General features: G+C 43.3%; 1 long non-coding RNA gene across 3 annotated transcripts in view; it reads right to left on the bottom strand.

Moving 5' to 3' along the window:
• LOC130258300 (uncharacterized) overlaps positions 1 to 20,055 on the bottom strand; it is a 35,527-nt gene extending 15,472 nt beyond the window's left edge. For 2 of the 3 annotated variants that reach the window (XR_008841475.1, XR_008841476.1), the window contains exons 1-3: positions 19,959 to 20,055; positions 18,562 to 18,642; positions 12,970 to 13,044 (exon numbers count right to left, since the gene is read on the bottom strand). This is a non-coding gene — a long non-coding RNA (uncharacterized LOC130258300). Of the gene's footprint in view, positions 1 to 10,431; positions 10,446 to 12,969; positions 13,045 to 18,561; positions 18,643 to 19,958 lie in introns of those variants that run through there. The other variant, XR_008841477.1, reaches the window with a different exon arrangement.
• Positions 20,056 to 21,685: the final 1,630 nt, after the last annotated feature.

A 21,685-nucleotide genomic window follows, 5' to 3' on the forward strand; every position in this document is an offset into this window, starting at 1 on the left:
TTGCCAATGAAGAGGGGAACGAGAGAGGCACCGAAATGCCTGGGGACGGCGTAATGGGGAGCTCACCTTTCTCCGCTTAATTGAGTGGTTAAATAGAGGCAGGAGAGGATGAGCACAGCTCGCCGCCGAGCGCAGGAACGGGAGTCGACCCCTCGCTCCGGGTTTCTGGATTCATTATTAGGCTGCGATGTTCCGTGTTCTCCAAGGAGCGGGCTGGGGGCTGGGGTCGGGGCTCCGGGCCCCGCTGTAGAGACGGGGCGATTTTAGAGTTTCTTGGGGTTTGCATTTTTCCAGTGTCTGAAGCAGTGTTTTGACGGTTTGAGGAGCGAAAAAGAATGTCCAGTGATCCTGGCAGAGGGATAAGACCATGTCCGAATTTGCCAAAAAAATTTGTGAGAGTTTTAGGTTAAAAGAAAATTTTTAAAAAGGAGAAAAATGCAAACCCCATTACTGATAAGTCACCGCTCCGGAAACCCTGTCAGGGGGAAACGGTCCCGCAAGTGAAGGGGCTGCGGCTCAAGAGCCGAGCCTGGCTCTCCCGCCGCCGCGACAGACGGGGCGGGACAACCCTCGGGCCGGGGACAGCGGGAGGGACCCCTTTCTCCGTGAGGACACCGTGCCGGGGGAGGCCACGGCAGGACGGGAGCGGGGCGTGCGCATCCCGAGGGCGCCTACGGAGCCAGTCCCGCTGCCAGGTCCGGGGGAAGCGCGGCTCTCTCCGCACCTCGGGCGCCGGGAAGAGGTCTGGGCTGCCAGCCTGGAGCCGAAAGCGGGAGCCAGGCGCGGCTGCGGGCCCCACAGACAGAGCGCAGGCGGCTTCCTCAGCTCTCCTGATGGGCGAGAGCAGTGCGAAACCCACTCCCAGGAAGGGAATTAAGCAAGTGCGTTCTTATCGCATTTTTATAAAAAGCGGCGTTGTTTACAGAGCCGTCTGGGGGGGAGGGCGCATCCCCGTCACGGCTAAGGGCATCTTCGGAGCACGCTGAAGTGCCGTGTCCGCCGCCGCTGGTGGCCTCGGTCACCTGGCCCCTCCTGCGGGCGGTGGGCAGCCCTCCCCTCCCCGGGCCGGGTGTCGCTCCGGCTTCCCCCCGATCCCGGGCTGGGAAGGGGCCGCGGCGTTGCGCTCGCCACCGGCCGGCCCCGGAACCCCCCCGATCCCGCCCGGATCCCGGCACACACACCCCGCAGATCGCGGGGGAGGGGTGGCTCTGTCAGACACACACACGCCAGAGACTCCAATTATCTTCTCCCTCACAAGATGTTTCTGCTGTCCACGACTGCTCACACTTCGGCACTCTTGCCAGCAAGCCTCAATAACACAAAACCCGCACAAAAACCCCTTTCCCGGCGCCGCAGCCGCGCACACAACAGATTGAGCGGTGCCGGTGCCTCGGGGGGAGGGTTAGAGGTGCCTCTGTGCAGAGAGCGACGTGCCAGCGCCTCCGTGCTTCCCCCTCGGCCCGCCCGGCCCGGCCCGGCGCTGCCCCGGCACCGGGCGGCTCCCAGGTGCGTCCCGGCACCGCGCCGGGCACCGGGAAGCGACCAACCTACAGGCAGCTGCGTTGCCCTTTTCCCTGCACTCCGCTCTCCAAACGTCTGAGCAACCAGTTTGCTGCTAGAAACATGTTAATTGCCAACGGAGCTCATTAAGGCATGCACATGCAAAACACAGCGAGGGAGATTAAATGGACAAAAGCGCAATAATGAACTGTCAAAAATCGGACCCATCTACACGACCAGGAGCACTCAAGAATGAGGCATTTAGAGGCAACAAAGGATTGTCTGGGACAGGAAGAAAGGACGACCTAGACTTTTGTTTAGTCAACACAATTGATTACAAATGAGAGATTAACAGGATAGCTTCAGAGTTTTTTTGAAGGAGGCAGAAGAGAAAAGTCCAATTAAGTGCACCGAATGTTAACTACATTGATTTCCACGGCCAGCGCTGGAGAAATTCTCATTAAACCATCCCTGGCGATCCCTTTTGGAAAGTAATTTGTCTCCCTGATGGAGCAGAGAAAGGGAGCCATGTAAAGAGAAAGAAGCGCTAGTTCTTGGCACAATGAGCTTAGGAGACACACTGGAAAGAGCCAAAGGGGGAGTTAATGAGCATCTGACAAGCCGCTTGGACCCGGGCCTGGAGAGCAGCGATGAAAAGATGGAATTGGCCAACAACTATTCTTTATATCAAACATAAAAAGGCCAATCTGAAACAGCGCTGCTCAAAGCTGGTGGGGAAGAAAAGAAAGGCCCCCAGTGAGGGGTGGAGTGGAGGGCTCAACTGCCCCATTGGGACGGGGGAAGAAATGCACTGGCATGTCCCTCCCCGTGCGAGCAGAGCTGCTGGCCCTGCCCTCGGCACTACCCCGGGCGGGCACGGCACAGGGGCCGGGAGCCCGGCCCGAATCGCCCCAGGGCAGCCGAGCTGGGTACAGTTTTAAGAAGTTATCCGGCGGAGGGAGAACGCCGCTCAGCCCAAATCACGGCGGCCCGGCTTTCCCCGAAACCCGCCTTCTTGCTCCCCGGGCTGCATTCGCCCGACCCCTCCCGCTGCGGGCTCCCCCCGGGGGACCGGGCACCGCGGAGCGCAGCGCAAGGCAACGCGCGTCGTGTAGACACGGCTGGCTCGGAGGCTCTTAAATCAGATTAGAGCTCGTTAATAACAATTTTGGCTTAAGTCCGTATTGACTTAGGTTTAGGAATGGCTTAGCACTTTCGCTTAAGTCAACACCAGGGCTAAATTGACGCATGCCTTTCCCAAACCGCCGTGTCCCCCAGGGCGCCCAGGTGCCCGCAGGACTTGTCCTTCTGACGCTTTAAGCCGTTTTACGGAAGTATTTGCATGATTTTTAAGTAAGCCTGCTGGGCCTGGACTGTGCCAGCCCACCCCTGAGTGTCATCCACGAGGGTCCCCTCCAGGGACGGGTTTCCTGGGTTGCAATCAGGGACTCTCCCTCCTAGGGTTGAGATCAGGGACTTTTGCTCTTTTGGGGTCTTGCTGCCAGCCCTTGCGCTCCTTGCCCAGCCCTCGTGGTGTGGCTCCTGTCCACTCCCTTAACACCTCCTGCCTCTCTCCTCAGGTCCTCTCTTAACCCCTTCAAATTTGTATCCTGGATACCCCCAGAGAGCTGGGGCTGCATTACCATCCACTAAGGGTCCGGAGGCAGCTGCCCCGGCACCCAAGGGAAAAGACAGCACAGGGGGTCCCAGCAGAGACGTCCCCTTCAGCCGGCACCGACCGCAGCCACAGCCAGGGCTCCCGGCTACTTCAGACCCTCTGACAATCACCTGCAGATGCGGTGGCAAGGGACAGGTAGAGCCTGGGGCTGTGCAGGCAGAGGGGGCCACCAGCAGGGAAAGGCACCAACCCCTTGGACTGCGGTCCTGGGTGTCACTGACTGATGATATGGTCACCCCACGGCCTTTCTCTCCGGAAGGTTCCTGCACAGACCTCACAGCATGGACAGCTTTGCCCTGACCCTCCCCCTTGCTGCCATCCTCCCCACCTTCTCACCAGCCTCTCACAGGTACGGCACTGTGCTGACCAACACCAGCACCACGTGGCTTTAGTGAACACACATCAGGGGGAGAGGGAAATGCTCTTACCAGCTCGTTTCTACCACACATCCTGATTCTCCAGGTGACGCTGTGCCAGCTTTTAGCCCCAATACTAGTCTACTCTCATTGCTAACCCTACCTAGCCCAAAGCCGTAGCCCTGTGTTATTTGTATTTATTTCATTGATTTACTGCAATTGCTTAATTGATTGAATCACGGGCAACACGTGTCCTCAATTAGAAATTAAAAAAAAAAAAAAAAAAAAAAAAAGAAAAGGGTACATTTGGACTTCTGTGCTCTCTGTTTTACGGGCTGCCTCTCCTCGTAAGATGTTGAAGCTGCAGCTGGGCCATGTGGCTCAGCCCTCAGGGAGACTCGGGCTCAATGCGGGTGCTTCAAGTCACTAGCGATCTTTAACTTCGCTTTAAAGTGACTCTGGTAAGAGCGTGTTTAGTCCTCGAAGCACCTTTTTGTCCCCAAGGACAAAATGCAGTCAGACACAGACCAAAGAAAAGGTCCGCTCCCAGAATTCTGCATGTGTAAGCCCGAAACAACAGAAAACTTGACTTCTACAAATATTTGCATCTTTGCCGTCTTCTGCGTTGGCAGAAGAAGCAGGCTGATGACAAACTTTAAAAGAGAGCTGATCCCAGGGCAAAAGTACTCCCAGCTGATGGGACAAGGAGTGGGGATCTCGCTGGACCCGCTTCGCCTCTCCCGGCTCCACGCCGAGCCTCTCGCAGCATCCCCGGCTCTTTCCGGGCGGCCGCAGCCCGCGGGCAATGCGCACAAACCGGGCACAGCAGCGGGCGCGGGCAGCGCCAGCCCCGGCCCGGCCCGCGGGGCTGCTCCCAGCGGCGGCCGGGAGCCCGAACACCACGGGGATGTGAAACGAGAGGGTCTTTCCGCGAATCAGACGGGAGCTTTGAACCGCTTGGGAGACCGAGGCCACGGGAGCCAGGTATTTTCCCACGTGAGCGCCGCTGCAATGGACACGGTGTCCCGTAAAGGGCTCAGGAGCTCAAACCGCAGAGAGCACCTGAGACCTCCGGCAGCCGCGCCCCCAGGTCCCGTTCGCTGTCTGATACTCCTTCTACTCTCCTCCTCACTGCTGCCAAAGATATTTCATATAAATAGAAGCTTTCTGATTTATTATCAGCCTCTTCCTTCTGATTCATTATGTTAATGAATTGAGATATTACCAACACTGGATTATCGTATCTATCAATGAATCCAGCAAAAGAAAGCTAATTATAGAGGAAAAAGCCAAGTGTACCCGGAAACTTAACACAAAGAAACGTCCGAGAAACAGAGCAAAGCGGCTGCAGTAGTTCACACACAGCTTCCAGTTGTCTGGGAACTGCGACACTTTGGGACACATAGATAAACCTTTTTTTCTAGGGATTTACGGACACGTTTTTTACGGTTAACATTATTATTACGAGCGTTTCCAAGGAATCAAACCCGCTGCCCAGAGCCTTTCTGGGAATCTCGGCGCCGTAGAGCGAGGGAGGACAGGCACAATGCGCTCCCGTTCCCTGTCCCAGCGCACCGCTCCCGGCGACGCGCAGTCCCCGCGCCCCGATCCCGACCGAGCGGCACCGCCTGTCCTCCCCCGCGCCACGGCGAGCTCCTCTCACAGCGGGCAACACCGAGAAACGGGCTGGGGTTTGTTTGGGTTTCTTTCGTCCCCTCCTTCCTCCCTTGCCCACAGTCGCTTGGCTCGGCGTTTCCCCGGCTGGGAGCAGCGCTGCCCCTCGGGCAGAGCCCGCTCCGCTGGGGCGCGGGGCGAGCGCGGAGCGCAGCGCGCAGGTTCGCCGGCGCTGAACAAAGCTGCCGGCATGTGCTTCACTTTGAACACATTATCCTCCGGAAGCTTTTATTGAGCAACAGTCAGAGCTCCGTGAATGAAGCTATTGGAACACATACGAACTAAATGGGTAAAGAAAGGCAAGTCTGGTTACCAAAATTACGTTTCTTATTTCCCATTCACCGCAGTGAGGCAGGTACTTATTTACTGCGGCTTCAAGCAACGGTAATTAGTAAAGGAGACTGTAATTTACCTAAAGGAAAGCAATTTTTTCCTTTTATTAATTTACAATAGATTTGTAAAATAATCTTACAGCAGCTGGCTCTGCTTGAATCTGTTTCAAAAGTGTGATGTAAATACTGTCTCACACTATTTTGTTGCTTAATAGGGCTTTCTGGTAGGTGATACGACTGAGAGTGAGGGGAAAGAACACCACACGTTTATTTTTAAGATCATCATCACAGCGATAAAACTTATGGGAAGAAGTGAGCATACTTTCTATCTGTATGCGTTAAAAACAGACATATTCAAAGTAAGTAAAATGTAAAAGCTACAACTGGAAGGCTACATACACAGCGGGTACAGCTTAGCGCGTTTTCAAGAGCTGTTTCAACTGTATTTAAAAGGAGTAGCAAATTCCCAAATTAAATCACCCTATTTATAGCAAAGACAAAGAGTTTCACACAGCAGGAGGATGTACTAAAGAACCATTTTCCCCCACCTGTTTCCTTAGCAAGGGTTTAAGTATCTATATCTAAATCTTCCTAGTAATCGCACGTCTGAAGTAATTTAGCTCACACGTTATGAAACAATAGGAAGAGTGCAAATAATCGATCTGGGATTCATAACGTTTGGATTTTTCATCAGTAAACTTCTGAGATTTCAATCTTCACTCAGCAGATTAATATTTCATATCAGAGTCAGAAGAAAATAAACACCCATACCTGAGGAAAGTATTTATCACTGGCCTACTTGCTTGTTCACACTTGGCTGCAGCAGCCACCAACTTACATCCAACTCATACATGCAATGCAACACTGAGATCCAAGAGGCAGTGACTACAGGATCAAAGCTTTATTTCAACTGTAAAACAGTATATCCATGGATTATAATCCTTGAGCAAACAGAATATCACAGTAATGAAGACCTTAGCATTACAAATATGTTAAAACAGCTTGCATTTGGGGTGATATTTAAGGTCAAGTTGTATCTGAACACAACTATTAAAATATTATGAAAATTACCATTATGGAGTAAATAATGTTTTCTTTCAGATATAACCTCTAAAAGTACATTTAAATTTGGTTTTCTTATTTTTCAGTACCAACAAGCTCAAACTGAGCATCTACACCCCCAACCTGCTCTATGTGAATGAGAAAGACAGAAATGAAGAGCTGTATGTTCAGCCTAAAAATTAGCTCCCACCTTCTATGAAAACCTGACCCTTAATAAATACAATCAAGAGGACACCATAGTGTCAGATATGCATCTAAACCAACTTACTATTTCAAATGTACTCTCAAATTAAATTAATAGGCTTCTGAAAGATTCTGCAGAGTAAGAAATTTCTTATGCTAGGGAAAAGTAACATGCCTTGCCTTCTGCTCCTGCCCCCACAGCCAGAATAACTGAGAAAGTAAAAGCTTGGGAATGTGATGGTAGAGGTGACAAGATGGGTGAACAGGCTGTGTTCCTGGGTTAGTATTGGGGTTACTCACCAGTGCATCAGCCTAGAAAAGCATAATTAATTATTTCTTCTTCCAAGATTTCCAAGAAGAAACCTTTGGGTTTTCTCAACGTTCTTTACTCAATTGCTGTCCCTCACCTATCAGAAAAGCACAAGGAGCTACAGGCCCCTGGGACCACTGCGCCGTATGTACACATACATTGTAACACAAAAGGGCAAGCAGCAAGTTAACAAGTAACAAGTACAAGTACAGAGTAACAAGTTCGAGATTTTTTTTTTTTTTAATGTAATTTGTTGGTTTTGTTTTCTGTTTTTCTTTTGTGTGTTCTTTTTTGGGGTGTGGTGAGGGTTTTTTGAGAAAAAATTTACAATGAGTAGGAAATTACAGATTATATGCATAATGTAATTTCTACATTTTACATTTTTTGATATATATATAAAAGCTTGGGTTAAGATGGGGTAAAAGTACATAGAATCAACATGTTTGAGGTGACTGTCTTGACTTGGTGAAGAAAACCCATTCAAGATGCCTTAGGAGACCAATATTGAATCATATTAGAATAAATCACTTCGGGGGATTCTTAAATTTTTTAAAAGCACACTCAAATTTAACATTTTCTTCCTCAAACCTGTATCTATAAAAATGCAAGTATCAAGCTAGCCCAGCCATGGTAAACTCAACAAATCTAAGTAGAACAGGAGATCCCATATAATTATGTTCCCTGCCACTGCATGCCTCAACTCAGCAGACACTTGCTCCTGTTCCTTAGTGATCCTGCTGTGTTGCCCCTGCCCCTATTACTGTGCTATTTCACAATCATAGGCAATTGCATTTATTTGTTTCAAATCAGGCCAACATGAAGGCCCTTGTCTGTGAGAACACACATTCCTGCTTTAAATGCTTCTCTTCATTCAGTTTTTCTTTTTCTGGACATATTCCTACATCGTTTTCCTTGAAATACTTCTATTGCTTCTAAAGTGACGTTGCAGGAAATAAAATTAAATTCCTTCTTTGAAGATAATTTCATTTTACTCTTAGGCATGCTGTGTGAGAACCTAACTGCAATAACTACTCTAACCTTGCTTGCAGGTGCCTTTCATTCACATTGACGAATTCTCACCCATGCACTCAATGTCCACACACCTAGATCTCCTTCCAGGGGAAATCACAAGGGCAAGGAGATTGTGAGCATCCATCGTGTCCCAGTGGTTAGGTGGAGTCAGAAGAGATAAAGACCCAGATTATTTGCATGTATAAAGTACTTATGGGCCCGGATTTTTGTTGAAGTGATTTCCCTTTGGATGCAAAGAATAGGATGCATCCCATTCTTTGTTAGTAACTAACTGCTCATCCATCCCTTCATTCTGAGCATCATGTACAATAGGTTTTTCCTTCTTGTGTGCCCAACTAGTTCCAATTATTTGCTTTTTAAATGTGAGCTCTACAACTGTAAGATCCATACACATTCCCACTAAATCAGATTGAGAATCACATTGTGAGTTTACAGAAGAAAATATTACCAACTTGTCTTTGTGACAGAACACTGAGTAGGTATAAAATTGCAATGGTCTCTATGCCAAGTTTTTTTTAAGCTCTCAGCTTGTAAGATGAAAGCCTAATTTGATATTTTTGTAGTTATATAACAGTTCTAATATTTTGTGACATTTTGTATTGTGACACTATAGATGAAATTGTCATCGGACTGACACCCTTTACTGTTTATTCCTTAATTACAACTGTTAACAACACTGCAGAGAAGCGTGCTAATCTGCCATCACATATTATGAAAACAACGTTATTGTTACAAACACCAACACCCACTCAACAGGATAATTCTAAGATGGCAGTTTCTGTAAAAAGTTATCATCAGTTTAATGGACACTTCAATAGAAAAAGTTTAAAATGAAGTCTTCATATTCCTGTGGAAAATATACAGCAATTTTATATTGCACAATTTTGATTTTATTGTGTCAGTGATTCTTCATGCTGCATAGGGATATAACATTTTTTGAATACTGAGCTCTCTCCTATGTAGTATGGAGATGCACAGCTCACATAACTAGTAGCCTAGCAATATTTGCAATCACTACATTTTCATATCCTCAGACACTGGCAGAGGTATTTTTTTCCCCTACTACTTCCAGGTTGGGGGTGGAATGACGTAGCTGCAGAAGATTAAATTTTAACAGTATATTGAATCAAGTCCAGGTTTTTAACAATAAAAAAAATTAATGTTTTCTAGGCTTCTTTTGCTTAGGAAAGATTAATTTTCTGCAGGTCACATCACACACCAGGAAGGATCTTCCTCTGAAGTGACACTTCTAGAAGTTCTGTACCAGTGATTTTTCATACCTAGTTAGCTCAGCACAATTAAAACTCACTGATACTGCACTGCTGAAGGAGGAAGCTGGGAAGCTGTTCAATGGCTAAAAACGAAAATATTACATCCTCAGCTTCTGTATATGCTTTGTTCTTGGACAGCCACTGCCAGTTATCTTTCAGTTTGCTTCTTTCAAACTTTTCATGCCTCAGAAAAAGTTCTCACTTGTAGATTATATCAGCAGAAAGAAAATAGCATTAAGAGCAGCCTAGAAGTAGGAAAAAGCCCTAGAGATTTGTTTCCCCATCCGTTAGACAAGAAATACAACGTAGGCAGAAGGAGGTTGGGGAAAGCTGCCTGGAGTGAGGTGTATGAGTGATGAAAGTGGCAATGACAAAAAAAATCAGGGAAAACAAGATGCAGAAATTCAAGCTTGTTCCTTTTACAACTGCTCTCGTGAAGGTTCTTGCACAGATTCCTGGTGCTAAACCAAGGCTACTCTGATGCACAGTCTGCCTTTTCTGCTAACAGTAAATTCTTCCTTTCTCCCTCATCCACGAGCAGGCATGCAGCACAGATGACTGAAGTGAAGAAAGATAATGCAAGAATCTGTCTTTACTTATCGCACTTATATGTAGAAGCAGAGGATTAAAAATAACATAAAACTCTTCTCACACTGAAAACCAATTGCCTTGGTGGAAATCTATACACCAATATTTCTCATTCTTGATCCTAAAAGCCCATTTGAGGATTGCTTCTCTAGTACAGAATAAAAATAAGGAATTGTACACAATGCAACAATGGAATGAAATTATCCTATGTCATTAATTTTCATTTAAATTATTTATATTTCATGATATCTTGTTGCCCAATCTGGATTATCTTCTCTGTTTAAGTGATAAATTACAAAAACAAAATGAAACTGTTTATTTTTGTGAACCTTCTTCAGGGTAGTTTATGCTCTGCTTTGTAGCTTTCGTTTTCTTAAAGCCAATAGGAACTTCTGCTCTTCCTAAAAGAAACTCTTCCCACTTAGGAAGAGATTCTTTTATTGATGCCCAATAGAGAGTCTGAGAAAGATATAAGAAAAAATAAACTTAATTTCAAAATCTGTGTCAGCCAGTTTAAAACAATACAGAAATGCAATAAATTATTACATCTTATTTTAAGAGTAAAGCAATTCAGAAAAGAACAACGTACTTAACATATGAAATTTTTAATCTCATGTATGATACAAAATATCAGCTTGGAAATATTTCATTCTACAGGACAAACTGTGAAGTGACTGAATGTGCCCTCTTGTGGTAAGCAACACATCAGTTTAAACCTTACAGTACCTTTAATAAACTATTTTCCATGATTATATACTTTTCCAAATGCAGCTTTTATATTTAAGCATGTATGTTACTGGAATTTCATTTTGCAGTGGAAAAAGTGTTAGAAATGACAGCTGCACATTAAACAATGTAAATGATTATCCTAGAAAATAGAACTATAGTTCAAAATATTTGAGTAAAAGTTTAGACTTAATAACTCACTGATGAAGTAATCATCTCCGGTACTTGGATCACAAATTAAAATAATAAAAAGGTTATGTATATTTAGCGTGTGGTCTAGAAGAATCACTGTGGATCATCTAGCTCTTCCTTTTCTTCATCACTGTGACTCTGTGTAATAAATTTAATACTATTTACCTGTGTTATTAAGCATTCATCATTTTTTTGTGTTAGTATCCTAAGGGTAACTTGTTTGTAGGATTTTCAGGAATATTTTAAGTGCCAAGTATCATTTTTTCTCTCGCAAAATAATGTGATCTAAGAACTGTGCTAAGATAATACTTCAATCCATCCACGTGTGTTAAGTATTTATTGCCATTAATGTCCATTCAGAAAAATGTGCTTTTGCAGTAGAAAAGAGTTATGATACATATATATTGAGCCTTTTTTTCTTTACTTAAGTATATAATGAAGGAGAAGTGCAGCATAAAACTGAAGATCTCCCTGCAAAGTATTAGATTCCTGGCTAATCATTTTGATCCTTACATGTAGCTCAGATATAACTATGGCTCTTGCAGGTTTACAAAAATATTTTCTTCAACAGATTTACTCAAAGAATCTTTTTTGACAAGCATATGTGCTGTCACACAAAACTACTCCGACTCAGCAAGCTGGGGATCCATTATAGCCATAACTTTCAGAGTATATTAATACAGACACATATATGGCTGAGTGAAATATGCTCAGAAGTGTTTTGGAACAAAGCACGCGCAAGAATTTTGTACCATGAGAGAAAGTTTTCTTTTCCCACTATTTATAGCACTCTTCTCTAGAAGCATAAAAAAAAAAAAAAAAAAAGCTGAAATAGGATCCTCTCCTTCAAATAGTAACTCTGTTCTCTCCAAAATTTCACCACTGCAGCAGAGTGCAGACATTCTGCAGCCACGAGCAATCGCTCTGCAGCTTCCAATTTGTGCAGACTTCACTCGACAAGCAGCTTCACACCTACCAAGGGACTGACTGACCCAAACTACTCTAGAGGTGTCTCTAAAGTCACTGAAGAGTCTAAAACTACTTCTGAACATAGCCAAAATAGGTTTAATGTTTAATACTAGTAGGTTGGCATCTTCCTTAGCATCATTCAAAATGCACAAGTATTCAGGGAAGAATGCACCCTTTTGCCTAAAAATGTCTAAAAATAATAAAAAAGGCACTGAAGGGGCATACCCAGTGTGCACCCTGTCACAGTCACAGTAGGCTATTTACAAAATGCAATGACAGATGAAAACTTTGAACAGTAACCAGAACAAGAAGTGATGCCTCTCCTTTAAGTAATAGCCTAAGCATGCCAACACTTGCCCAGCAGGTGTGAAGCTGAGGTACAGTGCACCTCTCTTCACAGCTGACAGAGCTGAAACCTGGCCCCTGGCCCTGCTCTGACACAGCCCCAGCACCCAAACCAGCACGGGACACCCTGCTCCTGTGCCTTTGGGAACCAAGCCACCACACAGCACACAGCACACAAACCACTGGGGCAAGAAACATATGGGAATCTGCTCGAAATTTTTATCTTCAGCTAATGCTTTAGGGACTGCAGAAGAAAAAAAAAATAACTGAGTGTTCCTGCAGTACTTTTCATAAGCTTCCATACAACTCTAAAATAATTGATATGAAATTTTCTCTGTTCATGCTGATAAACTGTTGACCCTGAAATGCAAAGATGACAATCTGTGGTAAACTGAGAATGGGATGACCATATAAAACAAACTAAATAGCTCTGACATAGTAAACACAGTAATCTTCTGATATTCACATTATTAATTTTTTATATTTGACTTCATTTTTAAATAGAAGTTTGTATAGATCTGAAAGCTGCTAAATATTTCCACCAGAATGCTCCAGAATCTAGGGACCTTGTCCCAGAATTTAGGTTCAGCTTGCTACACAGTACACAGGCCTTTGGCTATACCAGTCACTGGATTTTAAAATCAATTATTTTCACTTTAAGAACATGCTTCAGGGAAAAAAAAAAAAAAGGCAAAAATATTTGGTAAACAGCAAATGAAAATAAATGAAAAGACAGAGTTCTAGGACTTACTTCTAACTTAACAGTATCAGGATGTGGAAGTAAATGCACTCTTTCCTGCAGCCTTTTTTCTGCTGCTTCTATATCCTAGAACACAAGCAAAGTACATTTTAAAAACAAGCACTGGGAATTTAAAAAGAAAAATACACATATAAAGACATTTAAATTAACTAAATAAACCCATTTCAGCTAAACAGAATTCAAAAACTAACACTGAAGTTCAAATATATGTTTAGTCATCCTGAAATACAACTTGTGCTACTTAGACTAACACCCTACAGCTGCTAAATATGTTTGCTGCACCTTTTTCATACAAGAGTACATTTTACAACCAAGTAAGACTTCTGCTGTAAATTCTGCTATTCTCTCTGGACACCAGGGTAAATTAGTTAAATTCTGTTGTATGAAACTTCAGAAAATAGAGGGGAACAGAACATCTTTTTCTGTGCTGCATAAGACTGAAGTATGTATTCCAGCTACTGTAACTGTAAAGTAACTAGGCAAATTATGTGCAAGATCTTTACTTCTCAAGACAAAGATGACTTGCTAATATGCATGCATAACATGTGCACATAAATGTAGAGCTGCAGCAAGCTGTTCACCAGACAAGCTTGGATGACAATGCACCTCACATAGTTTTCTTACCAAAAAAATCAGTATTTGGGTTTCTGCTTGTCCAGTGGATGTGTGCTGGATTCACAGAAGCCCAAATAAATCATTTAAAAAAGAAACAACCAAAAAAATCAACAGCAACAAACAAATCAAAGCATGCCCCCAAACTAACCACCCTCCCCCTTTAAAGTTCTGACCTGTTCTTGTGGGCTTAGTTCCATACCCAAACATTGAAGAGATTGAGTGGTGGGCAGATGAAGAGAGACAGAAAGGGACGTGGGAGTGGGGTGTGAAGAAGCCAAAGCTGAACAGAGTGGAGGGGGAAAGAAAGTATAGCAGATGGCAGAGTTGGGAGCAGAGAGCGGGTGTGAAGAGTACAACAGAAAAACTAAATGAGAGAGGAAATTCCCCAAAGGGACTTCCCAAATATTCACCACCACTGCTGCTGAAAAGAAGAGTGAGATTCTGGAGGAGCATATCCACAAGAGAGACCAAACATGATTACTCGTATTGAATAATAGCCAGTCTGAATACATCAATAAGTAAACAGTACTCAACTCAAGTTTAGATCAGTACAGGATGATTAATAAAAGAAAAAAACAGCCTCGATGAAGTTTAACTTAGTGACACATATATTGTCAGATTGTTCAATTTAGTGTTCATCTTATTTTATTTCATTAATTCTTTTACAATATTCTCTTGTACATAATTATAAACCTAATCCAAGAAAAATTGTTCCTCCCTTTTCTACAGCAAAATCCACACCATTGTAGGAAACTAAAGAATGGCTGAGAAAGAGTAAATTAATTCTCAGATTTATCCAAATTCTCAGAAGCAGCAAATGGCTGTCCCTTCTCAGGTAAGAAAAGACTAATGGGATAAACATATAGAAGGAAAAGGAAAAAGGACATAGGCCATTTGAAACCAGTGATGTCAAAACAACAGAGGGCAATACAATTTAAGTGACTTAAGCAAGGAATTTCTCTATTGCACTTACTTAGAACAGATATCCACAAACAGCACCAAACAAAGCCCAGATCAGAATGGCTCAGGCCAAGCCTGGAGGAGTTCCACCATAATAAACCATACTGAATAAAGGATCATTCAGTAATGTTCACCTCATATTCTTCCATTGGATTTTCCTCCTTTCTGATTCCTTCTTCCTAATTACTGTAGGAATTTTAACAGGAAGGAAGAAGAATATCAATCATTCTTTCTTTCTAGACTCAGCCAAGTAACTGGAATGTTTATGGTGATAGGAAATGAATGTCTTTCAGGCAAGAAAGGAGAGAGCAGTTGTGCATATATGTTTAGTAGAGAAGGTCACTTTGGCATAGCCTAGATATTGGACATGTCTTTTCATTGCTCACTCTAGTTTGTGTTGTGCAGTCTATTGTCATTCAGAATACTGATTTAATGACAGACAGTGAAAGAAATTTTTGCTGGAAGGTGTAGTATGCTTTAGAAAATAACTGCAACTATTGAAAGATTAGATGGCACTTCTTGTGTGTCTACACAACTGGTAAGCTTTGTAGGAAAAATAAATCCCTGTCATCAATATAAAAATAAATACATCAGCAGTATAAACTTCTTTGGAAAAAAACCAGCTAATCTAATATGTCACAGTACTGAAAAAAAGAGAGCATCTTACAGTGCTTCCCCTAAAACCACAAGGGCTGGAACAAAAACAATTCAAGACCCTTCCCCAGAGGTAAAATGGAATGCATGACACATGCATTGCTTTTAGGGGACCAAATTCAGCTGTCACTTATATTGATATCAGTCTGGCACAATCACACTTAAATAATTCTGGAATTGCATGCCCGGGAAGGAAAGCAAATTTGTTCTAAATTACCTTTCCAGTACTAATTACTATATAGCATACTCTTTCTTTTCTATTTCATGTTACAAGCTGTTGCACAGTAATACATATTTCTAAACACAAGAAATATCACTGAGAAACAAATGTCATAAATTAGATTACAAATACTAGTCTAATTTCTGCTTTTATTACGACAACATTATATAAGCACCAAATGATACAGATTTCCCTAATCTGCAGTCTCCCTCTAAAGACATTGAGGGAAATACTCTGATAATTATGCTAAAATGCTGAACAAATGCTTATAATGTCAAAATTTCAATTTAAAAAAAAAAAAAAAAGGTTAGTTCCTTGCTTCCTACTGATTAGAATTTAAATTAATTTTGAAATCTTTCCTGTGCATAAATTCCAGCTAGCACAGAGAAAGAAAAATGGCTTTTGCTATGATCTATTACTGAAAACAACTGATTTTGCTTACATGCAGAAAACCAGAAATGCAAATAAAAAAATAACACTTCGTCATGTCCATGTATTTTTGAGTAGGCCAAATCAACAACTCTCCACATGGTAACTGTGAAATGTACAGTGCCTGGTATCAGGAACAATATTCTGAAGCTGGCACATTAATCAGTCTTGTTTTCAAGCTTCTCATATATTATGCTGCATAGATTTTTTTTCCTGTTTTCTTCTGTTATCAAAAAGCATCTGCAGGAGTGCATGCTTGTTAAAACTAGGATAAAATTAATAGATTTAAATTGATTTATGCTATTTTATCCTGCAACAGAATTTGTTTTGATACATATGTTTTTGCTTTTTTTCTGTACAAACACCAACATTTTTGACACTTGAAAGGAACAATTTTGAGGATGTGACAGAAGATAGCAAATATCTGTTTAACTGCAGAAATATTTACACTCTGTATATGTCTGAGCTATTGTTACCATTTCCAATACAATAAAGCTTTCAGGATGGAGAAATATACTCTGCATTTATTGTGTTTGCCTGCATAAGTAAACTGAGAATGCACTCATAAACACAAATAATTTCTAAAACCCTATATTTACAAAGTAAAAAGCTAACCTAAAATGGCTATGGAAAATGAGAACTAAATCAATGGAGTAGGAGCGATGGAAAAAATAACCCAACCATGAATTTGTCCTCAGCTTCTCACTATACCAAATATACCTCACAATCCCTATACCAAATAAAGAGGGGTTTGATTGCCCCTGTCCAGAAAGCACCAGTTCACCAGCCCAAATTGAAAAATCTTCTTTGTCACAGAATAGTTAAGAGGCATTCCTGGCTAACTGTTCTCCTTGTCTGCCCCTCTCTAAATAAACCTCCCAATTGAATACAAACTCTACTGCAATAGAATTATACCCTCCCAAAATGTGAACTTTTTAAATCTGAACCAGGCTTTGCATGAAAAAAAATGAAGAAATTCTGGTGACACAAATTAATCTTGTAATTTTCTAGAGTAAAACTTACTTTTCAATAAACACAATACATGCATTATGGACCCTTAATAAATAGGAGCTGAAAGAAAAGGCACGGGAGGTTCAGTTTTCTGCTGCTTCCTGAAAAACTGAAACACATTTTTCAAATGCATCATGTCAGTGGTCAAGTGCATCTCTTCAAACTCAGATGCCTGAGGTAGGGGTTCCAAAGGAGCTTTTCAGTATTCTGGTCCCTGCCATCAAACTTAGATCTTTTTAATTGCTAGGAAACAAATCTTACCTAAATATGACAACAGGTACATTATTAATGGTGTTATCACTATGAAGAGCCAGGAACACCAAACACTGCTTTTACAGACTTGCAAGCAAAATGCTTGAAGTCACTCTACACCTCTTTAGAGAAAAATATTAAACTGAGAACCTCTTCCACAACTTAACCAGAGTATAGGAGAACAGTTCCTACCCTTGGCCCAAACCACTGTAGCCTGGTCAGCCCATTTCCAAACCCATGCCTTGAATCAAAGCGTAGAGGGGCTGTGAGCTCACAGACCCCTAAGTGCTCTCAGGCAGACATGTACTAGCATGTGTTACATCTCTACATGTGCTTAAAAAAAATTAAAATACATAGTAGCAGCTGCCACCACGAGGCTTTTGTAAGAAGGGCAAGGGAAATAGGTAGTGATGCCGTAAGATAATAAAGACTTGTCATTTAATACTTTTTGGTCAAGTTCCAGAAGAGGGAACCATACAGAAGAGAATTCAAATGACAACTATAGAGCAAACACTTCTCTTTTTTTTTTTTTTTTTTTTTTTTTTTTTAATTATCTGAGCTACATAGCTGTGACATTTTGATGCGGTTCCTGGTAGTCGCAGAAACTTACATTTAAAAGTGCTGCATTCCTTTTACGAGCTGCATCAGCTGCTTGAGTTTGCCATGTCTTTTTAGTCTTTTTGTCTCTTAGATAAGTCTCCATCTGCTGTAGCAGCTCTGATCTCTGAGACAGTCTACAAAGGAAAACATTTTGCTAAGTGGGTAGAACATTTTGCTCAGGAGCTAGAAAATAACCTTTTTACCTTACGAGTTTTCTCAAAACTATGGGCTAATTAAGCCGGCTGCAGGGTGGGTGTGCTGGGGGAGGGAAAAGGTACAGGCAGGCATCACCTGCTGTGCTTGTACCAAGCTATAATGTTGCAACCAGCAGCCCTCAAATGCTGAGGTGCCTAGAAACCCTGAATCTCCCAGAAGGAAAGACAGGGTGGGTTGGGGTGACTTGATCAGTACTCTATTAGCTCACTGGCACGTACTAGTTGTTACAAGAAAAGCAAATTTTCCTGAATCACTACTGTATTTGCCTCACAATTTGAGTTTACAGGGCAACAAAGAAGCAATTCTATAATTAAGGCACTGAGTGAGAGAATCCAATTACCTTCCCCAAATAGGAATTTAACAGTGACAGGTTAACAATGGAGATCTTAAACCAGTACCACCATTGGAAGTCAAAAACCTCATCAACCTAAATACCCTTAAAGGCAGGCAAGGATGCTAATTCCCATGGTTCCTGAAGGAAGAGTGCCACCTCCTGGAACTCCAGCCCCTTGCTGAAGCTGTGCTGTGCAGAGCTCACATTCACTGGCACCGAGGGTCATGGGCAGGGAGGGAGAATATCACAAAACCCAACACAAACTGCTGCGAGGCAGAGATCAACTACTCACATCTCCTCATGTCTTCTAGCAAGGTGAACCTCCTGGGCCAAAGAGGATGGCATCTCCAGTTGTTTGCCCCAGTTTTGTACTCTATAAAAGGAAAACCAAGTGAAACTAAAATCTTCTAAAGAGGTACATTAACATCCACTTTCCAGTATTTAAAAATTCTGGTTAAAAAGCTGCACAAATTTTTTGTCAGCTATCTCCACAAAACCTGCCACAAGACGTTGCTACAATATGCTTTGAATACATTCACACTACTAATCTTCACAATATGCTTTAGGAAAATGCTACTGTATTCTAATAATTTATGAAAACAATTTTTTTTCAGTTTCAGATTCAGCACTGAGTTTTCTCGAGTTTCAGATGCTTACAACCACACACACTCTGTGTTTACATAAATTGTCTATTACTGTTTACATTACTGATTTCTGGCTTTTATCACGTTACTCTGAACACAGTTATACTTGTAAACTGCTTCTCACAGATACGGGGAGCTGTTCATAGGAAACTATGTTTAATTGTTTAGAACTTAGTGGGTTTTTTTTCTGACCTATCAAGAAGATGAAGTGCTCACTGATGCAAATAAAGATCCTTCTTTTCAGAAGACTGAAAATGTTTCGGCTGTTTTTTTCACCTCAGAGGCGACTGCGGTAATGCCACCTTAAGTAAAATTAAATAACTTGTCACATGTTCATAGCGTCAAAGGGTGGGAGAACTAAAAGACCTCAGCAAGACAACATTAGTTAAGTCCTCCTCAGTATCATGTGTCACACCTAACTCTGGAACCAGCGATTCCCGCGTGGCCCCTGCTGACGCTGGGGTGCATCTTCTAGGGATGTATGTTTTACCATACTCTGAGAACACTTCTGTCCACCTGGCCAGTTGCTTCACCTTGTTTAACACAGAGCACACATCTTCAGTGCTCCTTCCTCCAGCACTTCGTGCTCTTTGCGACACACCTTTACCGGCGCCAGAAGCCAGAGCATCCCTCTGCACGCCCCTCCTGTCTCTAAGGGCGCCTGCAGCTTACAACAGGAGCGATAAACCAGCACCATGGTGAGTGACACACCGGCACCAGCCTGAGCATCCTCCGCCCGCTGGCCTGGGCGGATGCCAAGGCCTGGGGCAGCCCGGGATGAACTCCGCGGATCTCCAGCAGCCCCTCGGGCTGAGGACGGCACCTGCAGCCCAGTCCCCGAGCACAGCACCTCCCGCCTCAGGCCGCGGCTCCACAGGGCAGGAGCGCCACGGCCGCAGCGGGGCCGCGCACCGCCTGCGCCCTACCATTGGGAAAGGGGGGTGGGGATGGATTTACGGGCTCGTTGAAAGGTACCATCCCGCATGATTACGGGAGAATAAGTCAGGAAATAAAAAAAAAATACAAAACACACTAGCTAGTTTACCTTTAGCCTCGTCGCCTTTGAAAAGGAAAGCAACCACCCGCAATGGTCTCCGGGACGTCCTAAAACACCCCCGCCCCCGCTGCCATGGAGACGGCCGGAAAGGTGGAGCCGCGCCGTGCTTCGGTGGGCGGCATCGGGCGGGGCGGGAACGCGCTCCGCCACTGGGATTGGAGGAGCGAGAGGGCGCGGGGCCAATCAGGGCCCGGGGCGGGAGCTCTGAGGGGGCGGTGGGCGGGGCCGTGCCCGCGCTCACCCTCACGGCGCTCGCTGCCCGGAGTCACGGCGATCCTGCCGGGATTTGCGATTAAAATAAATGTTCCTCCTTCTGTGCAAGGCACAGCCCGGCAGCGTCAGCCCCGTTCTCCACATGGTTTCCAAAGCTTTCTGGTGTGATCCTGCCCGTGTGTCAGAGCTGAGCTCCTTCCCGGCCTCACAGCTCAAGCGTTGCTGAGAGAGGTCTAGTCCTTTACACGCAAACTTACATCAAAATACACTCCAAATAAAAAAAAGCACAATTAATCCACCTGTTTTGTTTTCTGTAAATGTTTTGTCCTTCGCAGAAAACACAAACCAAAATATTACGAGCTAGATAAAGCTGAAAAATATTTTTTATCCGTTTCATTTGTGACCAATATAGATTGATGCACATGTGCAGCTGCAGATTTCTAAAAGCTGCTCTGACAGTGCTTGTCTTGCCTAAACGTTTTCTATTTAAGCATTCTGTCATCCTAGTTTAAGACACCTCATCACAAGCCTTTCTTACTGCTGATCAGAAGCTCTTTCTTGTGATTTCTTATCTCTTTATACTTTCTATTTCCCCCCATTTTATATTTCTGCAACAAATTCACATTAATTCACTTCATGACATAAGTAGAAGTTCTTTAATGCACTTGTCAACTTACCCTTGTTTATTGTAGCAGTACTTAAAAAGTTATTTTGATTTCTTTTTATCGTTGTGATTTAAAGATAAGACTTTCCAATAAATGTCACAGAGGCGTAGGAGTCAGTCCTCATTTCTAGTGGTGTGAAAAGCTAATTGTTATGGTCACACTAACTATAGCAGAAAGCCCAAATGTTTTGCATATTTTACTTTGAGCTATGCCAGCTCTCTGTAATGGCTGTGATCTTCCTTTGTAACATTTAATGAATTTCAGGAAGAAAAGAGACAAACTGAAGTTTGTTTTATGTAGACCATTATAGATGCCATTTGTGATGAGAATACCAAGAGCATTTTAGTTAAGTTACAGATATTATCAATTGTTCAATGTCGTGGAAACAGGACAGGATAGAAGCTATAATTTTCTAATGGCTGCCTTATGTGACAGTGGGTGAAGTTCATAACTGCTGAGCTATAAACTCTTATTTTAACCTAGAGTGGTTCTGAAGTTGTCAAGAATATAAGCTTTAAACTTATTGAAAAGAGTATTGTGCTGGTAACAGCCAGAAATCCTCATATCCTGGTGGGGTGGAATTAATTTTCTTCACAGTGTCTGATCTGGGGCTGTGTTTTGAATTTGTGCTGGAAACAGAGCTTATAACTCAGGGATGTTTTTATTTCTGCTGGTCAGGGCTTCCACAGAGTCAAGATTTTTTTCTGCTTCTACTTGTGGGAGCGTACAAGTGGTGGGAGGGACACAGCCAGGACAGCTGATCCCAGCCGACCCAGGTGACATTCCAGACCGATCCAGGTGACATTCCAGACCTTATGGTGTCATGGTCAACATACT

The sequence above is a fragment of the Oenanthe melanoleuca genome, chromosome 12, assembly GCF_029582105.1.
Source record: "Oenanthe melanoleuca isolate GR-GAL-2019-014 chromosome 12, OMel1.0, whole genome shotgun sequence".
Taxonomy (NCBI): Eukaryota; Metazoa; Chordata; class Aves; order Passeriformes; family Muscicapidae; genus Oenanthe; species Oenanthe melanoleuca.